The sequence below is a fragment of the Passer domesticus genome, chromosome 6, assembly GCF_036417665.1.
Source record: "Passer domesticus isolate bPasDom1 chromosome 6, bPasDom1.hap1, whole genome shotgun sequence".
In the NCBI taxonomy this organism is placed as follows: domain Eukaryota; kingdom Metazoa; phylum Chordata; class Aves; order Passeriformes; family Passeridae; genus Passer; species Passer domesticus.
In genome coordinates, this window is record NC_087479.1 from 27,430,161 (window position 1) to 27,453,486 (window position 23,326).

Here is a 23,326-nt window from a genome sequence, read left to right on the forward strand (position 1 = left end):
GCAGCCGGCCGCAGCGATTCGCCTCCCTGCTCGGAAACTCGCCCGCTCCGGACGGGCAGTGGCCGTGTGAGGACGTTCCCGTGCCCGGGGAAGCGCCCTTGCGGTTTGCCTGCCCGCGCCCCCCTGGATATCCCCGCCACCCATGGCTCTCCAGCGCCTCATGGCAGGTGTCTTTATTCCAGATGCCTTGGGAAATGCGAGCCAGGTGTGTTAGCTACTTCGCCGCAACCTCTGCCCCTTGCTCGCAGTTGAGGGAAGGACAGAGCTGTCATGAGGCGCGGCGAGCGGCTGCCGAGCTGGTCCCGCCCGCCCCGGGCCCGCCGGCCGCAGTGCGGGGGCCTGACCTGCTCCCGCTGGGAGCCGCAGCGGGCACAAGCCGGGGATTTTAGCCTAATTGAATCATTCGAAGAGATGGAAATGCCCGAGCCGGCGTTTCGGGTATCCTGTTTGGTCTAAAGCGCTAGCGCAAATACTGCAGGTGCCTGCCTTTCATTTAAGTAAAACTTTGCTTAAATTAAATGTAAGGGGAAAAAAAAGCAGCAAAACCAAAACAACCACCCCCCTAAAAACCAACCAACCAACCGAAAACCAAACCAAACGAATCAAACAAGCCCCCCAGTTCACAGCCCGATCCGTGTCCACAGCTGAATGCTCGCTCGTGTGCTGTGAAGCGCCGGCTGGCGATGATGTGCACGGGACAGGTCACCTGGGAATCGTGGGCAGAGGCCAGAAATGCGTGTGTTTTAACGAATGCCTGAAAATCGCATTTTGTGACAGCCGTCAGCATGCACTGTTTGACTTCTGCTTGGGACAGCTCCTCCCGAAATGAACTTTTAAATATAACTAAACCTTCAGACTTCATAGGAATTAGGATTTACGGAGGCAGAAAATCAAGTGCGGGCAGGCGTCGCAGCCAGCCCTGAGAGCGACCGGCTTTGGAAGGCAGCTGCTCAGGGCAGCTCGCTTTAGGGCTTTTAAAAATTATTAATTTTTTTCCCAAGTTTGTGAAATATCTCTTTGCATGATTGAAAATAAATATATTTGAGGACTCTGCGATCTGTTCAGAGATATGTGGCCCTTAAAAGCAAAATAGGAAGCATGACCGGGTAAGTTATTAGTAATTTATTGCTTTTCCGGAGTTTAATTCAATCAAAGCAAAGAACTGGTGAGAACACGATACTCCTTTTCCCCCACAGCTTTGATCGTCCCAACAACACATTTTTGTGCTTCCCACACAGGATAAAGGTGTCGATGCTTTCCTCATGACAGGGTCTTCTCCTACGGGAGCATCTCAAATGCAAAATTATGCAAGGCGGATGATGCAGATGTCAGGAACTTCTACTGGCGTTTCTCTCAGCTTCTCAGGATCCCGAGGTCTTGTCAAGTAATTCCTGCTCGTCAGCAGGCTCCCTCCACAGCAAGAGGTGCCCTCGATCGGGTCGGTCACATTTCGGCTCCGTGGCAGGGGCCGCCAGAAGCTGTCCCAGAGCTCCCGTCCCGTGCGGGGTCTCCCGCAGGTGCGGTCTACTCGGCACAATTTTTGTGGCACCCCTCGTTCCCATCTCCTTAGAGCTGAGGTATTTAAGAGATAAGGGACATTTCCTCAATTTTTATTTTTAAACCAAAAAACCTGTGCAGCCGAAGGGCGCGCAGGGGGCGATGGCAGCCCTGGGGCGCCCGGCTCCCTGCGAGCCGAGGGGGCGATCCCCGCTCCAGCCCCGCTCCAGCCGCGCCTACGGAGGCGGCACGAAAGCGGAGCTCTAGCCCGGCCGAGGCGGGGGAGATGGTGTTGGCTAGTCCTGGGCTAATGTTTCAACTTCTCTGGTGGCGAGAGCAAATTGCTCCGCATAAACTTTTGCCGCACGGGCTGGCGCGTTTGCCGCGGTGAAATGTCCCGGGAATACCTTCCTCCGGAGGTCGAGGGACAGGCAGGAAGAACAGGGAGAGGCATCCCATTTATGCCGGGAAATACGGGAAATGCCTGAACCGAGGGAGACTGGCTGCCCTGCCACACAGCCCCACAGAAAACTCTCTGTCCTTTGTGTGAAGAAAGGCTTTGTGCAAAGATCAAAAAGGACAGAAGAAAGCACTAATTAAATTTTAATTCCTATATTCCACTTGGGTAGGAAGGACCCTTCCTGTGCCTTGCAGTTTACTTGCTGGAAAAATACATTCACCCCTCCTCATTGCAGTCCTCCGTTACCTCCTTTCTACATTTTTATTTCCTCTGATTCCCTTCGTTTTCTGGAGTTTTGTGTTTCTGGCTTCTCCCTGCATTCCTTTCAGACCTACAATGCTTTTCTTTACACCTTCTTCACAAAGGCTATTTAAATCATCCTCCAAAGTGTTTGGCATTGACTTGTGCATGTCACCTTCAATTTTATGTTCAAGAGGTTCTGGGTTGTGTTTGAATTTTTTGTTTGAAACCATGCTGTCTTGGGAAAGGCATTAAGGAGTTGCCAGGAATGCTGGTATGAGACAGGCAAACTGATGCCAGGCTGATGGAGCACACACATGTGCGTGGTGCTGGGCAGCCATCTGTAGCAAGGCTATTTGATACCTTAGATACAGATAATTTGAAGGGACTTTAGAGGGGTACATGCAAGTGTTACATTGACTGTGGACACAGCCCTTTTCCTGGCATGGGGCTCAATTTGTTAATTCACACCATCTCCTTAGTTAGGCTCCTTTATGAAACATTAGTTTTTGTTTTGTTCCCAAATTACTGCCTTGCTGGTAAAACAAACAGAATCATATCCCCTTAGGAAAAACATGTTGACTAAATAAACACATTCAAGCCAGAAGAAGGAAGCAAATGGTTGTGGAAGCAGCACCCAAGGCAAAGACTGTAACGAGATTTTTTGATATCCTCTGGGCTGGGTGGCAGGGGAAGCACTTGTTTATGTAAATATAATGCATGCATTCAGATATATAGTACTTAGAAACACCAGGGTGCAGGCTGGAGGACTGGAGCTGTGCCACTGTTCCTGTCCCACTCCTGAAACGCTCCTTAGCAGCTCTCTGTCCCCCAGAACCTTCTGGGCTCCCAGCACAGGGGTTACTCCAGCCTGGAATCAATGCTGCCTTCTTCCTTTGGAGGCAGAGAGTGCTCCCATGCATGGACAGGCACCAGAGCACGGCAGATGGCCAAGGCCTGTGGGGACACCTCAGCAGGGGCTGCGGGGACAGCAGGCACCTTTTCTGGCATTGCACAGCCTGGAGTACTGTCCAGGATGGCTTTTCTGGAGTGGGCTCTTCACTATAGCCAGAAGCAGTGTGGAACCACCCTCCAACGCACCAGCCTAGCAGCCTGAGCGCTGAGGAAGGCAGGTACTTGCAAGGGGCCCCTTTCAAGAGTTCAGGCATGGCTACTAGCAAAAACTTCCTGATGGGCAGCAAACCCTCATCTACCTGCAGCTGACACCTTTTACATCAGCAATTTGTTTCATACAGTAGCTGCAGAGATCTGTGAGGAGGGTCTAGATGTGAGTCTGCTTCCTCTCCTTCCAGAGTTTTCCCCATGAGAAGGGAGAAGACCGTGCATCTCTCACCTGTGATCAGTACTGATCTCACCTCTGTCCTTTCCTTGTGTGCTCTCCAGAGTAACCTGAAGGCTGGTCCTTACTATGATGTCTGAGGAGATTTTATTTCTCAAGATAAAAAGTTAGCTATGTTTGTTACTGTGGGTTCCATTACGGTATTAATTCAAATAATTATCTTATATGTTTCACTGACATGAGGATAAAAAAGAGTCCTGGGGACAAAATAACAGGTAAGGGCAAACAGATTAAATTTACTTCACATATGAATTTTAAAAACATGTGAAATTGTAATGATTATTTCAGAAGTAGTTTATAGCCCTGGATTAATCCTTGAGTGTTTATCTTGGGATATTATGAAGACCTTTGTTAGCTTGTAGGTGTATTTTTATTACATTTTGAAAACTCAGTGTTAAAACATTGAGGACTCTTAAACAATTAATAAAGACAAGGATGGGGCCCTACTTCCATTTGCTGCCCATTCACTTTTCTGTTTCATTTGGTGCAGCAATGCCACTGTGTGCAGGGGTAAACTGCCAGTCAAAAAGTCTCTTTTGTACACTGAGAACTGGGGATGCTGTTATCTGTGGTGAAACACAGAGAAAGGTGTGTGCTTTCTGGAAACAGAATTTCAAATCCTGTTTCTGTAGCCAGCACCTGTAGTCTGAGGGTTCATCCATCTGTTCAGTCAAGAGGCTGCAGGTACTGCTTCCTGTTCCACGGGCACACATTTCTTGGAGAAATATGTATCCTTCTGTAAGCGAGGCCCATTCTTCTGTTTCATATAAACATTATGTTAACCCTGAATGGCAGTGCCTGATCAGAGCCTGCCTGTAGTCATATGGCTGTTGTTGAATGTGTGGCTTCTGTTATTCCTGGCTCTGCAGTTGGTGAACATGCTGTTCCTTCCACTTCCTTCGGTAGCGGTCATCTGCACAGTCTAAGGGTAATCCAGGGCACCACACACACACACTGTAGCCATTCTTAAAACACACAAATTCTTTGTCTTTCCTTCTTGCGCACTTACGTTTGCACATAGTATTTGCAAGTCTCCATAAAAGAAAAAGACAATTTCTAACCTTATAAAGTGAAGATACAACGAATTCAGCTTACCCACTCTAACCCCTTATAATTGACATCTAAAGACCCTCTGTAATGTGCTTTTATTGCTAGTCCAGAAAAGTACATACTGCCAAAAGTAGCCAGTACTTGGCGATTTTGACAAGCAGAAATATGTCACTGGTGAATTGTCCAAAATCAGAAACATGCAAACCTGTTTGTAACTCTTTTATTTCACTGGGCTTTTGAATACAATGAACTAATGGAGATGAAACCTAGCTGTATTTCACTAATTGAATGAGAAGAGCCATGGTTTTGCAGAGCATGATTTAATCAACTACACAGATAGTTGAAAAGAGGCACTTTTCAGTTTCTAGAAAGAACAGACATTATAATTCCTGTATCATAATGTATTATTATTCATTATGATACAGGTATCATAATGTCTGATCTCTGTGTTATTATAATTTTTTGTTTAAAGTATTTTTTGCAGAATTCTAATGACAACAAAGTAAACAGATTTATGATCTCTATTTAGGTACTATTATATCTTTATTTAATACTGAGATTCTGATAACACTCAGAGATTTCATAAATAATTGTGTTTCTGTCATGTTCAGTGCAATATAGGCTTGTAGGAGAGTAACTGTTGAACCAGGGCAGTTTGTCATCTCTAGAGATGAAATGTCTTTTTTTAAATATCAGTGGCACTATCATCTATCACTTATAGGGATGATGGTTCAGATTTCACTTTGGCATGTATTGTAAGCATTTATGTGAGTTTTAAATATTTTTATAGTTTCTATTTTGCTGATTAAAAAAATATGACACTTGTTAAATCACTCTTTTTTACTTTTGGATCTTGATTTATTCTCCAGAATTCAGCTCCTTTAGCTAGAACTCATATCAGTCTTCCAAGTGTTAGATTTGGCTTCTGAATTTTTTGTGGTTAAATTACTACCCATCTCCAGCAACAGATGGAGCTGTAACTATTTTTGTCTCTATTAGTCCTTCATTATTCTTTTTTTCCTCCTTCAGTGGTTATTTTAATATATTTTCTTAAAATGGGAATTACTTAACTACAACACTAATTTACCTCTAACTCCAAGTTATGTACTGCCAGAAAAAAAAAACTTCTCCAGTAACTTCATCCAAGTATGGAAAGGGTGGGCAAGTTATAGAGCTGAAAGCAAATTGCTTGCATTTTTCTTTCTCTGAAGGCAATGGCAAGTGTCAGCCTCTTTTCTTCTTGCAAAAGTAAAGAGCTATGGAGCGTTTGTGGCATCAGAGGATGGTGGCTAAAGATGCTTGGGTTTGTCTGGTGGCTGGTTTTGTGTGAGGGTGAAGGGTGCTTAGTAAGATTGTTTAACTCTTCTTGAGTCAGGCAAAAAGAAGACTTCTCCTGGTGCATTTCCTTTGCAGCAAAAATGATGGTTTAAAACTAGAAGTATTCTGAAGCCCATCTGAACTTAGCCAGGCTCATCACTCATCTTTACTTGGGCATATAACTGGAGGGCAGCCATGGATGAGAGAGCAAAGATGCCATCTACACAGGGATGGGTTCCTTGCAGTTTGTGGTCTTAGTGCGGATGGCTGAGTGTCACAGTCAGACTGCTTCTGGGGGTGAAATACCTTTAGTGCTGGAACCCTTCTTTTCAGGGGAATGCCTAGGGTAGATGGTTTTAAGGTCCTCTAAGGATGTACTGAAGGCATTTTATATTTGAAGCTCTCTAAGCATGTGTGTTTGGCCTTTTGTGAGGCTGTTCTTTGAGCCATTTCAGTGTATGCACTGATATGGGAAGAGACAAGCCTGGTTCCTCTTGAAAGAACACAAGTTTGAGAGGAGAAAGCAAACAGTATGTTGGCCTTTAGCTGTGCCAGTCCCAGTCAATTCAGAGAGATGATTCATTGTACAAAGAGTATTCAGCACAGTGTTGGAGTGAATAATTAATTTCTTTAAAACTTGTTCATGTGAATGGTACTTTTGAGCTACCAGAGATTTCTGGAATAATTCCTTCAGGTTTTATTGATTTTTATTTCTGTCTTTTAACACTGTTTTCTGACTTGTTAAATGTGTCTTAAAAGCTTATTCAGATCATGAAATCAAAGAGAGGAAATATTTTCCCCTCCAAAAAAGCAGAGATTAAAAGATAGAAAAAAAATTGCATCTTTTATTTTAAAAAGTCATGCTGAATGATGAATATAGATTTTCATTTTGGTGCAAAACTTTTTTTTCCCTGTCAGCTATTGCCAGTTTGAAAGAGAGATAAAATATTTTGAAATAAAGAAGCAGTTCAGAAGTTAATGGCTGTTCAGTTTTCTTCCCCACGGAGAGAATTTTTAAAAACAGGTGTTTCCATAACCCTTTGTGATAGAAATTCAAGATATTTTATTCTCATATAGCTAGTATAGTAGGTTCTCTCTAAGCCCCTAATTTCAGAACTGCTTGGAAAAATATTAAGAGTAACATGGGTTATGGTAGAATTGCTGGAACTGTTCAGGATGACAATGTTTACTTTGATGTCTCTGAGACTCACACCCTGTAAAGCATTTAAAGGCCATAAACTCGTATGCTTTGTTCTCAGATTTTTGTTTTAATTCCTTCTGGTTTTACTGGTATTTATTTCCTTTCTTTTGACACTGCTGTCTGTATTGGCTCTTAAAATCTTACTCAGATCATGATATCAAAAGAGAGGAAGTATGTTCTTCTATCGTCCAGCTTGGCAGGCAGATTGGTTAATTCTGAAAATGGGAGTGTGGCAAAGGATTTGAAGCTCCTAATTTGTTACCTCAAGTATCATCACTGTTCACTATCTCTATCTCTAAATTGCACATTTATTTGTATATAGCATGACTTTTGCTACTGCGATGTAAGTAATTCCTTTTTGTAGTAACAATGGTGACCCAATTTGATTATTGTTAGAAGAGAAAATAATAGATTTTAAAATTTATATCTGAACCTTAAATTAAAGCATTTTATTTCAATTTGATCACAAATTAATTATTGGTATTTTATTTTACATTAGGATTTCAATTAAAAATAATGGAATTTTGATTGACAATATGAGCAATTTTATTTTTAAAGCATTGAAAACCCCCTGTTTTTCTGAAAATTAAACATCTGATTTTGATACATTAGAATACTCTAATATTACTAGTAGTTAAAGATAAAAATATCAGATTTTTTTTCACTAGATTTAATCTCACTGTCTAGAATATCTGTCTGCAGTTCTGTTTTCTGAATAATTCACTGTTCATAAAAAATATAGTTCTTCAGGGTTTTTTTCCAGTTTTATGCATTTGCTTGTGTGTGTGAAGTAAGTACTAAGTAAGAAATATTTACATATATCATTTTATAATTAGTGGTCAGCACAAATAGGTTAATCCATGGTTAACCCTTGTGGGACTCAGGTGTCCACAAAGCCAAGTACTTTTTGTTACTTTCTTGTCAGCGGCAGATGTGGCAGTCTCACTTTTTTTTCTCCCGTGGATATGTCTCTCTAAGATATTTGCTTTTATTAGCAGCATTTGATGTCTCTCTAATGAGGTGACCACATTACAGCTTTGTCAAATTCCTTCCCAAGAATGGTACTTCTTGTTCAGATGTTTTGTTTATGTCACACAGTGTCACAAAAAGGGCTGCTGCAACCCTCAGATGTTGATTTATTGCAAGTACTCCTTGCTGGGAAAGATTGTTTTTATTTTTTTTTTTGTAGTGTACATATTTTTAACATTTACAGGGAAATATTAAACTCTCAATTTGTTTGTTTGCTTGTACTGCAGCCATTTAATTAACATTAATTGGTTACATTAGAATTAAGAATATTTTCCATGATACTATGCTAAAGGAATGCTTAAATACACTTTTTAAATATTTCTGATCCAAATACGGGCAATTTCTTAAAAGAACACTAGTAGGAGGTCCATTCTTCAGTTTTATAAACATTTCTGTGCCTCACTAAGGCCCACAAGAGCTGGGATAAGGCCAATGTAGACCAAATACAAGTTGGCTGATACATGTGCAGGACTTAAGGCCAATATAAATGCATCTATGAAATGCGTGTGTATGAAAAATCTGGGGAAAACAGTTTGAAGAAGACCACCAACAAATAGATCACACATGAACATTTCTTTCATGTGCCTGAAAGAGAATCATTACAAATATATTTAGACAGTTTTATTTGTAGATCGTAATTTACCATAGGGCAGGACAAAAAATGGTGCTTTACAACTATGTCCAGTCTGAGAGATAGAAAAAGTAACCTATTATGTCCCATTGTAGAGGAACTAAATAATTTTTTAAAGAAGTTTATGGAAGTGAAGCAGCTGATCGGACGGAAGAAATGAATGTCTACATTTATGATGTTACTTTGTAATATATGTCTGAAGAAATAGTTAATCTTTTAGCAAATGCTACACACAAAAGCTAAGCTGAACTGGTAAAATATGTGCAAGTTACCACTACGGATGCTGTGCTTCATCAGAAGATTTTAATGATTCATTAGTTGCTTGAATGATAGCCCAAATAGAAGAAGAAACCTATTCCATCTGCTAGGTAGCAGATGAAAGTGTGGTTGGTAAAGGCCCTGGGGGCTGCAGCCATAGTCGTGTTCACGAGTCATTCTGAGGTCTGTGACAGTGAGCACTGTTCTGCCGTAGCGAGGGCTGCACTGTTTATTAGGATTAATTCTGTATTCTAACTTTCAAAGGGAAATGTCACACTAATGCCAGCATTTATTGGTATCCAGAAAAATTTAGAGACAATGAACCCTTGCTCTTTCAAAATCAAACACTCCATGAAGCAATTCTTTCCCCAGAAAGGGATTTGAACTCATTGTCACATCTGGCATATGCAAAGCCACATCTAACTGTTTCGGGTTTTTTCTTTGCTTCCAGGAAAAAAAAAAAGCAAAAAAAACCCAAACAAACCACCTCGCTTCATAACCCTAGCTACAAAAAATATATTGTGCTGCAGCTGTCCCTCCCTTCCTGAGTTTCCCCATTCCGTCCTTTGTTTTTGGAGATAATGCTTTCTTTTCATTGTCAACAATTATTAGATTCATACTTCATGCATTTTATAATGAAAATCTATTAGTTTATTTGAAAATCTCTACAAGTTTAATGACATTTAAGTTTTTAATTTTTAACTTTGTGATTCAACTGTCAGTAAAAATTCAAAATCCAAATTGTATAATTTCATGGGGACAATATGTAGTACTGAATTAGGTAAGTTAATTTTCTCATTGGGAAACACACTGGTAAGACATACTTGTTCAGGTATTTGTATAACATTTTGAAGAAAATACAATGTATAGAGTGTATTTTATAAGTTTTGTCACATACTTCAAATAAAAGATGATGCCCTAATGATGTCAAGCTATGTTAAATGGGATGCACAAGCATTCTGTTGGTAACTAGAAACTGTAATAGGAATATTGGATATTACTGTCTGGGAAATATTAATTACCCCTTTATTTTGGGCTACAAGCTCATCTCATAATTTAGAAGTTGATTTCCTTTGCATTTCTCTGCAGATACTACAAAAGGTAAAGGAGTAATTTCACTCAGATGTTCTTCATTGAAAAGGGAAGGGAACAAATGGAGCCTATGCTCCTTTTAATGTGGGGACCTCTCTCTAGTGTGACTGATATCTGGCAGAGATGTACAGTATGAATAGTATGAGGCTGAACAAGGCCAAGTGCTGAATCCTCCCTGGGTCACAGCCAGCCCAGGCAGCACTGCAGGCTGGGGGCAGAGTGGCTTGAAAGCTGCCTGCTGGAAGGACCTGGGAGTGCTAAGAGCACCTGGACATGATCCATTGTGTGCCCAGGTGGCCAAGAATGCCAATGGCATCCTGGCCTGGATCAGCAGTAGTGTGGTCAGCAGGACCAGGGCAGTGACTGTCCCCTGTACTGAGCACGGGTGAGGCCATGCCTCAAATCCTGTCCAGTTCTCAGCCCCTCACAGTAGGAAAGACACTGAGGGGCTGGACTGTGTCCAGAGAAGGGCAACAGAGCTGGGGAAGGGTCGGGAGCACAGGTTATATAAGGAGCAGCTGAGGAAACTGGGGGTGTTTAGCCTGGAGAAAAGGAGGCTCAGGGGAGACCTTATCCCTCTCTACAAGTGCCTGAAGGGAGACTGTAGCCAGGTGGGGATCAGCCTCTTCTCCCAGGCAACCGGGACCAGGACCAGAGGAAATGTCCTCAAGCTATGCCATGGGAGATTCTGGTTGGACAACCTGAAGAATTTCTTCATTGGAAGGGTGGTCAGACATTGGAACAGGCTGTCCAGGGAAGTGGTGGAGTCACCATCCCTGGACGTAACATTTGGTGCTGTGGTTTGGTTGACATTGGGACAAAGGTTGGACTCAGTGATCTTGGAGGTCTTTTCCAGCCTTAATGGTTTTATTCTATGATTCTCCTCAGTGATTCAGGAGATGACAGTCCTCTCTTCCACAAGTGCCTTTAGTGGTCTCATGCCTGGGACCCCGATTGCTGTTTTCTGCCATGCCATGGAGATCCAGGGATTCTGGCCACTCCTGAATATCCTATCTCCACAACTGATAGTAAGTAAAGCATGGATTTGTTTTGCACTCTCTGTAAAAACTGTGTAAAAACTGAATTCCACATATCAGCACTGATGAAAACTATAGAAAAGGCTGTTAAATGTGTGAGATGGTTTTGCACTGAAAGTTGAAGTCAAGATGGTGGTGTAGCAGCAGCCAGATTAGTTTTCATATGCTGGGGGTAGGCTGGATGTTGGTGGGTAGAGGAGCAGTCAGGAAAGCCAGAGATGAATCTACAGGTGTTACACAGCAGGCTGGAGGAAGCAGTCTGTAAATGTCAGTGTATATACATGGATTGGCCTTTTTGGGGGATGTTTAAAACACTGATATTTGTACTTATAGAAATATGTGTATCTACACATCATATACAGACATTTATTTATAAAGTGTAGTAACATTTATTTATAAAGTGTGGTAACTGCAAGGGTAAATATGATGGGTTAGCAGAAAACTTTAGCACGTTGAGAATAACAGAGAAAATAGCATGCAGTGTAAATGTCAGCACTGAAAATTTTAGGAGCAAATTCACAAGTATGAGCATTGTAAATGAGTTGTATTGCTACAATCTTCTGCTGGAACAGCAGTTGGTTGCAGAAGTGATTTTTTGTTTGATAATGCTGTGGCAACAAGATGTCAGCTGGAGTTCAGAAAAAGAAGCAACAAACTCTTGAAAATGAGGGTGAGACCAAGTGAAAAAAGCCTAGAAAAAGGAAGAGGCAGGGAATGAGGTGTTGAAAAAAGATGACAGGTGGGATAAAAAATGAGAGAAAAGACATGAAAAAGAGATCTGACTGGGTAGCTTTGTTTCGTGTTCTTTTTCCCTGCTTACCATTTGAAGCACTGATTTTATTGAACTCTTCTCAAATGCTTTGAGGCTTTTGTCCAGCCAGGAGTTACAAAAAGAAGTAGGCAGACATAGTGAATATTTATTGACTTAACTGAAGTATAATATTGATAACAAAGCAAAAACCTTTTAGCTACATGGCAAAGAAACAGGATTGAATAAAATCCCAAATCCTCTTTGGCTGCAATATCAATTTCTGATCTTTCTCAGAGTGCAAGAGTTGTGAAAGTATCAAAAATAATCTTAAATTAAAGACTAAAATAGCTAATATTGATGTCCCATTTAGGTACAGAAGGACCAATTGAATCAACTGAAAAATAGTTTGTTTATGCAGCCAGTCCTTCAAACAGGCACCTAGGAGCAAAATGACTATTAAAGAACACATGGAAGTGCTGAGAGAAAAGACAGTCCAGGGAGTGAGTTTTTCCTTTGCTGCTACTTTGTGAGCTAGGAAATGTCTTCTTTACTAAAAAAATTCCTCCTAGCAGCTAGTTCCCAGAAACCCAGAGAAGAGAGTTGCTACTGAGAACAAAGGATAGGACTCATCAAGCAAAAAATAAAGGAGAGAGAACTTCTTAGGAAGATTTATCTTCCTCCTTCTAGTGTTTATTCAGTGCTTATAAGTAATGTAAATACATAAACACCTTCCTGGTTTCTGTGGATGGGAAAACACTGACAAGTCTCAAGTACAGCTCTGCTCTCACATTTTTCCAAAGCCAGCCCCTCTTCATTCCTGATTGAAAATGTGATATTTTTATCAGTGTGCACAGATTTTTACTTTCATCAGAAAGGTACTACTATTTCCTCTCTGTGACACCATCAGTAGAAAAGTGGTCTGGAAGGGGCTGTGTCACTGTCACTGGAATTAAGTGCTTCTGCTGTGAATCATGGCCATCCAGTTTATTAGCAGAGATTTCTCTTGTGAATGTCTCTGACATCTCAGGACTCAGATTTGATAGAGTCCTTTAGAAGAGGCAGTTAATTAATTATACTGAGAGGATAAAAAAAGTGAGGAAATAGTTCTTTAATACTGCAAGATGTATCTCTCTGTATATTGAGCTACGGGGACAGGAAAAGAAAGGAAAATATCCTGATGATTCTTAAGCATTTTGGAAAGTCATTGTTCTCTCATGGCTATGACAGAAAGACCAGTATTTTTCTGTGTATTATACATGCAGTTGTTAACCCTGGCTGTGGTTTCACAGTTCCCCCTTTCAGGTGGAGAGGCAGATTAAAAGGTCCTCTCCATCCTCCACCCCAGCCATGTTCTCATTATCCTGCCCTTCTACAGCCGCCCATGTGCACAATGGCTTGTGAGCCTCCCTGACAAAATCGGAAGGGATCCACGTTAAAAATAGCTCTGCTGAAGCCATTATCTGGTCGTTATTCTCAGCAATCCGGTTCAGCCTGCACTCCTGCGAGCAGTTGTCGTGGCCTGGCTGGTGAGCAGAGGCTGCAGCGGAAGAGCAGGACCACGCTCTTCCGAGGGAGGTGGGCAGGAGAAGCAGTGCCAGCCTCCTGTGCCAGGATGAACTCTGCTGCCATGAACGCCTTTGAAGCTGCAGAGGTCATCCTGCTCTTGCTGAAAACAATGGGGTTAACCAGGGGCATGAAGGAGGTGGTCTTCTGGTCTCAACTGCCTAGAGCTGCAAATGCTGTTTGTTAGTGGCTTTTTCTCTCTGAGAACCCTTCAACTACTTAATTAACACTTATTAATAGTTCTGTCTTACATGAATCATTCCTTTCTGTGTCTGTGTATTGGATTGTTGGTGTCAATTGCATATCTGCAAATTAGATATGTATGTAAAATTAGAAATCTGCAGTCAAAAATTAGCAACTGAGAATATTCCAACACCAGTATTTAATATTCCATAAACCAACACAAATTTCACTTCTGATTTGGGTACATATCTAAAGGATATGTGGTTAAAATTTAGTAGATGGCTTTCGATGTCTCCAGGATATTTGAAACAGCTGAATGGGTTTTCTATGTCAACAATTTTTTCCTGTTTTTGAATCATAAAATTGACTAGATAAAAATAATTTATAAAATTATTTTTAAAATAGTTTTTAATATAAAATTTTTTATTTTCAAATTTTAAAAATAGAGCTTTTGGGCATATGCACTTGGTCACTTATTAAATTAACTGGAGCTGGTTTATTCTCCTAAAGCTTTTTCTCTTCAGCTGTGACTCATGGCTTGCATGTTGCTTAGGTTCCACAGGACAGTTTATTTTTATATTATTAAATTTGAGAATATTTATAGATAGTCCACTTGGCTGGGAATACAAGGCTTGTGAAGTTGTTCAAGAACAAGAAACATGAATTCACCCAGTCTGCGTGAGCCTCTAGTGAGCAGTGCCTGCTCTTCAACCTGCCCAGCCGGGCACACTTAGAAGCTGCTGCACAAATCAAAATATTTGGGGCCAAAGGAAAAGCATTTCATTATGAGCAGAAAAGCTATGCAGTCTTTTAATTCTTCCCTTCTCAGTTATTTAAAATTAGAATTAGTTATTAGAATAAAAATACTGCTTGAGTTAATCTTGTTATAAATTAAGAACTGCCATAATTTCCGAATCTTCCCAGTCTCATAATCTTGTGGTTACAAGGTCTGGTTACACTTTCTCTTCTGCACCTCAATTGGATTAATTCATGGACTTCAATTCATAAAACTCTTCTGAATAACTTTGATATCATCAAACTCCTTTCTCTACCCTCTGCCCTTTATCTGCTGTGGTGGAGACCGGTTGTTCACAGGGACATCCAGAACTTGGATCCAAGGAGATAAAATTTCCTCCTAGTGGCTGCATCAGCTAACTCCTCCATATTGACCTGTTTCACATTTTTTGTACAGCAGCCTCTTCTCCACAGAAAGACAAATTCCCTTGTATCCCTGTCTTGGCATCAGGTTGAACATGTCTGCTCTTTCAGATCTGCAACAGCTGTATCCTGATGATATGTATAGAGCAATCAGAAACTGATCCTGGGGATTAAAACCAGTGGGTCTTGTGTTTAATAGGTGTCAACCTACACAGGAATGAGTTTCCAGCCCTCTGACCACCTGACTCTCCCACCAAGTGACATGTGAGTTAACAAACCTTATGGGATTTGGTCCAGGAATAAGAAGAGCAATTTGTAAAATGAGTTGTCAGGTGTGAATTCCCCATGCACACAGAGACTGCTCTGAAAAGCCTGTTGTGTGCAGAGAAGTTGAGATGCTGATAGAGAACTGGTCCTTATGCTACAAAACTGACTGGATATTAGTTTGGGTATTAAAATAATTTCTGTGGTGCTTCCCTTGCACTTCAGCAACATTTTTTTAATGAGAAAATTAAAAATGTAAGCTATGCTAAAGGCAAATTCAAACAAAAAATTGCTGATAAATTTTTGAAGTTGTAGTTGATGTATTTCATTTTATACCTAGAAATACTACGTATAAGAAACACATAATACCTAGAAAATTACTGACATTCCAGTGAACACGGAGTTAATTTTGCTGTTTTGTCATTATTGGTACAAGGATAGGTAGAGGTTCAGCAGTGGGACAGCTTCCTACCTGCCTTAGTACAGGTGCTTCTTCATGCAGGGAGCAGAGATACAGGAAACTGCATTTCCATAGACTTTTAAGTATATATTAATAGCAGGATTGAGTGTCTTTTAAGGGAGGATAGCTGGCCAGCAGAGGAAAGTTAAGTGTCTTAAAAGTACTGTTGAAACAAGAGATCTATGATGTTGCCATTTTAATGAGTGCCAGTAATCCCTGCAAAAATAATCTGTTGACAGACACTCACAAAAATGAACAGAAAGAAGCCCATAATCACTTATAAAATACTGTTTTTAAAACCACATTTCTAACACTGAGTTGTTCATCCAAAAAAGTATTGAGTATTACTTGGAAGGAACTTTGAATTTAACTTTTCAAATTAAGAAAACTTCATCAATGGAATGCCAGCAATGGGAATGTTGAATTCTGAGGATTTCCTGCAATGGGAGGAGATGATACTGAATATAAGTTTAAAATACACTGGGTTTTTTATTAAAAAATATGCTCCTGATGTCTGAGAGCATCTCATAAAGAAGCACTGCAGTAATGTAGGGGTGATTCAGCAGAGTTTTGGACTTTCTCTTCACATAAGGCAATCTGAATTTAATGCAGCACAGCTGTAGTATCATCAAGAGTAATTATTCTCCAAATTTTAATGTTACATTTCACCTTACTTTGCTAAAACCTGTGGCCCATCTTTGTTAGTTGCATATGCCTCTCTTGCTCCAGTTTCCTGCTTGGAAAGAGGTGACTAAGTGTAAAAATAGATTACTATAAGTGTATCTAGATTCTTGTAGCCAAATCCAAACCACCCACCACATGCAAGCGGATTTGCAGTCCGTAGCAAGCCAGCTGGATCAATAAGCAGTGAAAATCCATCAGGGGCAAAGGAAGAAGGGGAACAGAATGGGTCTAGTTCAAACTGCACAGTGTACACACACATGGCTGTGTTCCTGTTCATAGAAACAATCTGAACAACTATGTGAACATAAGTCATTAAAAATATGAATGTAGTCTATATATCTAGAAACCTAACTCAAACCATGTAGAGACTTGAAACGTAAGACAAAGAAGTTCAATTTTCTCAATTTACATGAAGATTTTCATGCTCTGTTTTCAAAAGTAAAATCAAATGACATTTCTCTTCTTAGTCTTCATAAACAGAGACAGATTTATATGCAAATTTCCTCTTGTAACTAATCCTAACTGGAGCCTCACTTCTGCCAAACTGCCAGAATTTTGTCCAACAGTTACAAGTCTTGGCAGAAGGGACATATGTACACACATACATATAGGTTTACAGAACATTCTGCCATCATGTTACTCTGTGGCCTGGAAAAAAGTGGTACTTGGAAGTTTATGCATTTTTACTAAGAAAGTCTTGACTTATGGTGTAGACAGATTATACCACAGAAATTACAACTCTTTCAGAAAATTTGGGGCATGATAGGTCAACAGTTTACTTTGCATGCATTCATGAGAGGTACAAAGTGAGAGACGAAACAATTCATTTGCAAGAATTCAGAAAATTACTAGTTTCTGTGGTTTTTATGATCCTTAGGACAAATTAGGATTTCTGAGAGGGCCAGATGAAGCTGGAGTCTGGAGTGGCAGCATAGATCCTCATCAGCATTGTAGCAGCCTCTGCTCTTGTTGGCCTTGATCTCTTGCAAAGCTTGCATTAGTTCTCTCTGCTGAACCACTCAGTCTTCTCTGAGGAGACCAAGGCTTTGGTAAGCTATACTAGCTTTGGTAGTTTCGGGAAAAAGTCAGCTACTACCTCCCTATATCCCATTCTCTCACATCTAAAATAGGGATAATAGGTCTTTGTTTGATGAGGTTGCTGTAAGATAGCAGCACATGTACATGTGGCTGCTGTTATTATTTGTGAGTTTGGCATCAGCATGATGGGAGACTCAGTGAGACCTACAAACTAGGCAAAACCTCAAATCTTCAAACATTCACTTATCCTCAGATAATAGGAATTTTTTTCTATTATCTACTAAACCCCAGACATTAATTCATTTACTGGTCAATCCTTAATTATATGATGATGCAAGCCTGATGCCACATCACTGGTCCTGAGGGTTTTGGTGATTCTTCCATCTGAGACTGAGGGAAGTTTTAGCCTCAAAAACTTTTCTCAAGGGAAAGCTTTAAGCTTTCCCAAGCTTCACAGTTTATCACTGACCTGTGGGTCAAGATCTGCTTGGTCCAAAGGATTGTTTTCTCCTGTCAAGGATCAGCCTCTGTTCTGGCTTTGTCAAGGGATGTGTTATCAGCTGGATGCCACCACCTGTGTGTCAGCCTATTCCAGCTTGCTCAGAGCAGAGCACCTGCTGGCAGGTGGCGTGCCAGTTCTCTGATTCCTTTCATAGGTGTGGACTGGGTACTGTTAACCTAATTTTCACACTTTTTGTGCACTTATGCCAAACAAAAGATACAGTTTTCTTCCTACTCTAAATCATAATTGCAAGTCATAGTAAGTCTGGGTGTGAGAAATCCAGAAATAAAGACCAAATGGACCTTCATGCTACATTTAGATCACCTGATGAAAACACCGTAGAAATGTAAAATGTTAGTGTGGCAGTGTAAGAATATAACATCATGATTAAGGATATAGGACACTTATTTTCAAAATCCATTAGAAAATGAAAATTCACTCATGCTTGAATCTGATTGGCATGCAGAGCTATGACATTGCTGCCTTTTTGAATACTAGCAGAAATACTTCATACTTTGTGTGGGGAGAAAGGGCTGCACTGGTACTGTGGAGGTACCAAATCTCTGCAGGTTTCATCTCTGATGTGTTCTGTCTGCGTCACTGGCAAATTGTGGAGGTGTGCACTATCCTATCACAAATTCTGTTTTCCTGCAGAAGGAATCAGAAGCACATAATCATGGAGGAAGATAAAATTCTCCCTAGTAGCTCCTCTGGATTTCCAGTGGGCCAGGACTGTGGAAACCCACGTGCCCTAATGCTGGGCCATGCCCCCAGCCCGTGCACCCAAGGCAAGGAGTGAGGGGTGCCCTGAGGCACAGCTGCTCACCCTGCAGACACAGCCAGCACCAGCTGCAGCACGGTGGTGACCCAGAGGCCGGGGTGTTGTCATTGTATCCCCCCTCACCTCCACCTCTGGGCAGCTTGGGATGTCCCTTGTTCCTTTCTTCAGACCATCCCACCATCAGTGTACCAACGCCACGGCTGCTCCTTGCCCAGCAGCCAGGTCAGTGCATGATTTCAGGGCACACGGCTCCTTGAGGCTGACATAAATGCAGCCATTTACTCCAGCTGAGGAGCCCATTTGTTTGCTAGCTTGTTCCATAACCCCTTCTGGAGTTTGGCTAATTAGTTACTTTTCCTTTTCAAATGAGTGAAAATCTCTAGCCTTAAACTAAATCTTTGTGTCTCAAATGACTTCTTTCCCCCCCCCCCCCCCCCCCCCCCCCCACTAAATCTCTGTTGAAACAATTGCTGTATCTAAGGACATTCTGAAGATTTGGATATAAACACCCAGAGCAAGTAGATGTGTGTTTTACTTGTGTTGTATCACGTTGCACTACATCTGTTGACATTTAGTCATTCCAAATACACTTTTTTATGCAAGTGGAAGATGTAAAACATGCAGTCAAGTAAGAGAACATGTTGTATATTTTGTTGTATTTCAGTGAAACTCTATACCTAGAATAAATAAATGTAAGTGATACTCGTTATTTTTTTTTCCCAGTTGGGCCACAGAATGAAAAGCTGTAGTATTCTTTCATGCCATTTCTATTTTAATTATGTAACATTCATAGGGAAATGGGCAGTTAATTTTGGCAGATAAAGATAGATGTTGTGGATAAAAATAGGTAGGTATTGTAGAAAAAAAATTCTATTTTTATGGTGGTTTTACAGCATTCATAAGCTTGGGTGAAAAACCAGATATTACAACTGGGAAAACTGATATTCATGACTGACAGAACCATTTATCTGAGTGTTCAGGTCTTCTGGTACTTAAAAATTTCCATAGCTAATCTGATTCATTCAAAAGGCTACAGTCCATGGAAGCTAGAAATTGTGTGCTTAGAAAAAACACACTAAAGCATTTTAGAAAAAGGGTTGAGAAGAAGTAACGTGGCAGTTTAATAAGGAGGACTGGAAGAAAAGAGTAGTGGGAAAAGTTATGAGATCAAAGCTTAACTTTGTTTCAGTCACTTGTTTTGCTGGTTTCAATTGGCAAATTGTTAGTGTAGTTTCCTGGGAAATATTCTCTTACATAAAGCTTTATTTCTAGTGACAATTTAGCATGTCAACTAAATAATAGCTGGAATTATTGACGACAGTCTTCTCTATGTGAAGAAAGCATCTAGGCTGTGATACAGGAGTAAATAAATAACACCGGAAACATGGGTGCTTGTTAATAAGAACAGACTGTAACTGGGCTTTTTTTTTTTTTTTGAGATAGTTGGGAAGGATCCAAGAAACATTTTGGGCTATTCTTCAACATTTGGGTTGAAGATTAAAAGATTAAAATTATTTTATTAGAACTGCACCAGTTTTGGAGAATTTACCTAGCAGTAAATCTTCAACTATTTTTTATTATGTTTCCTAGGCTTGTAAAATAAATTAGAATTTCACCAGCACATTTACAAGTGTGAGAGAAGTGCTAGGGAAGAATAAGAAATAGTGAGTGTGTTGGGTGGGCTGTCTTTAAACCAGCTACAGGCAGGAGTGAGTGTTGGTAAAGGGAATTTACCATAAAGGCATTTTCTGTGTGGCAAAGGTGTGTCATCATAAACAAGGAAAAATGACCAATCTGTGCTGTATATCCTCCTGTGAGAACACGTCCATTGCTCTTCAGATCCTAGCAGAAATCTTGCTATAAACCCATGAAAACCACATTCCTGACTTCTCAGGGTGGCTGCTCCCATAGCTGTAATGCACCTCTGGTGATCTCCACGTGCACGAGAGCTCTGCTGGGAGCTGCTCAGGGTTGGCAGAGATGGCACAGCAGAGGCTGCTTGGATGGACTGGAGGGAGGAGGAGAGCTATACAGGAGTAAGTCTTCACCAAGCAGAAGCATAACATCTGCATCACAAATACACAACCCAGCTGTGATCAGTCAGCTTCACCTTTGGCCTATCTGCTCCTTTTCAACATCAAGTGTCATCCTCACCAGATTTCATGGTGTCAGCAAAAATACTATTGAGCCACTCTTCCAAAGAACTTCCTATTTGAAAGTGATTATATTGAAATAAAAATGAAAAGGTTAGAAAGACCATACTTTAAGACAGGTTTAATTGTTTGTGCAAGCCAGTCAAAGACATGTTTGTTTGAGTTTTCATGAGATCAGTCTGAGATATGCTATGATATTGTTAGTTATTTATTGCATTTTACTGCAATTACATCCTTCATCAAACTATTTACATGTATATTTAATAGAGTTAATAATTCTGTTTGAGTAAGAAAGATAAGGATGTAATATCAATCCAAGACCAGTGGAAGTGAAGGAGAAGAAAAATAAAAGTTACAGTTTTCAGAGTTCCAAGCCAAAGTCCTTTCTGATCTTCAGTGCTGAGATTTTCTTCTGGCGGGATCTCCAGAGTACTCTGTCACCAGATCGACTCTAGTTACTGTCGAGGTAGCCCTGAAGTCTGCTGGGTTTGGGTATGTGCTCTGAAGAATGTGCCAGGTTTTGAGGAAAGTGATTTGGATTAGGTTATACCCTTCTTGGAAAGCCTTTCAGTGCTGATGGAAGTGCTCCACAGTGCGCAAGCAGTCCCACAACTCCTTATTTTAGCAACAAAGCCTTGCTTGACGTTGCCTTTCCTGCCTCTTCTGTGGCCTGTGACCACAGCAGGGAGGTGTAAGGGACTAAGACTCCCAGTTTTCCAGACACTCCTTTGTATTTGCTGCATTCTGGTATTGTTGCAGGTGGTTACTAGGGCGTGAATAGCATCCCTCAGAGCTGCTGACACATGGAGAGCAAAGGGCTCCAAGCGATCGAAGGTCTGGAGGGCAGGACCATCAGCCTCTCCTTAACCCTGGACACTGATTGCAGATAGTCTGGCCCTGCATAAATCCGCTCAGCTCTGCCTTTTTTTCCAGAAAGATTGATTTGCAGGGCCTAAGTCCTGGTTGTCACCAGCCATCTTCGGAGTGGCTGTCAGCTGTAGAAAAGGAATCAATGTAGAATGTAGCAAAAGGTGAATCCTTGGCAATGCCTTGATGTGCATATGACCAATGGTTTTGATGTTAAATCAGACAGAAGAAAAACTGCAAACAAACTTGAAGAAAAAAGACAGCACTTTGCAGGGTATGTTGAGTAACATCAGCAACAGGGTTTATCTGGAAACTGAAGCAGTGTGGAAACATTGGATTTTCCTGTGTATTAAGATGTATATTCACACCAGTACTACTCCCTGACAGTACTGGAAGGGTTGTCATGCAAATCCCCTTTTCTTCTCCTATCTTCCCCAGTGTGCTTATCAACCTCATAGCTAGCTCATAGAAGCAATTTAGGATCAAAGACAATACATTTGTGTAAGTAAAGGGTTTTTTAAAATATCTCTTATGATGTCAAGTAGCTTCACCAACAGTGGCTGCAATGTTCACTGTGAGTGCTATTAAAAATTCACTGCCATTGTTATGCTAATTAAGCCTTAACAGAAAATAGAGCAATTTTAGGATGTTGTTGGGATGAAAGTGTTAAAACCATAAGAGGAGGAGATGGGAGTAATTTCTCTCAAAGTGACCTTGATGCTGGGAATGCTAAAAATGTTGGTGTGGGAAAACTCCATTTCTTATGCCTGGTGTTGCTCATCCTCTGGCTGTTCTGGGAAGGAGAACCCCTGTGGAGAGATAACACACTCTCACAGACAGGCTCGAGGATGTCCCCGTGCCTGGCAGCCTGGCTTTGTTAGGGAGGTAATGAAACACATCTACTCATTACATTTCAGCTGTGGTTTCATGGTTGCTCTTGGTTACTGATATGCATTGATTCACACAGATGTGGGTAATTCCAAATTAATGAGCAGCCAGAAAAAAAAGGGATATTTTAAAACCATCATCTTTCAGGAAAATCTATCCTTATTCAGGAAAACTATCCTTATTTCACTGAGCTATTTATTTATTTGATTTCTGTTTTATTTCTCAGTGACTGATTTTAATTTTTAATTACATTGATCCAAGATCATTATTGTTAGATTATTAATAAACTTGATAATATTCAAGCAAATTTTGAAGAATACTTCTCACCTGACAGTCTCAATAGTAACTGTTCCTCCGGCAAATGTTGAGCAAGATTCCCTCTTTACTGTAATAAATACTATTTGAAATAGAATAAATACTTCTTTAATAAATAATATTGATATTTTCAAATGAAATTTAAGAATGCTACCTGGTTTGCCCAACATCTAGTAACTAGGTTTTTTCCCCTGACTCAGTCCCCAGAAAACTTTTGCTTTATTTTAAGCATGATTTAAATTTAACATCTCTTTGTCAGGTGTTATGGAGAGGATCTTTCCTGATGCCCATTAGTTAAACAATTCCTTCTTTTCTTTAGAGCCCAAATATTTTTTCTCCATGTGAATTTCTTCTCAGATTTGTTCTGCCCACCTTTTACCTTTCCTGTTTTGTCATCTCTGTGATTATTTGTTCTGTACTTTGGGCTTAATCTTCCTTGCCACTGGGAGGGAGGTGGAGGGGCAAAAAAGTCAGAGGCCAAAAGCCTCTGGAAGAGAAGAGATCAGTTTCCTCACTTGAAACTTAAGGTCCTTTCATTTTTCCCTTT

General features: G+C 40.7%; 1 long non-coding RNA gene across 1 annotated transcript in view; it reads left to right on the forward strand.

Annotated features, from left to right (window-relative positions):
- Nucleotides 1-25: 25 nt before the first annotated feature.
- The window catches only part of LOC135302955 (uncharacterized), a 36,820-nt gene continuing 13,519 nt past the window's right edge, over nucleotides 26-23,326 (forward strand). The window contains exons 1-2 of the long non-coding RNA XR_010364492.1: nucleotides 26-205; nucleotides 11,024-11,163. This is a non-coding gene — a long non-coding RNA (uncharacterized LOC135302955). The remainder of the gene's footprint in view (nucleotides 206-11,023; nucleotides 11,164-23,326) is intronic.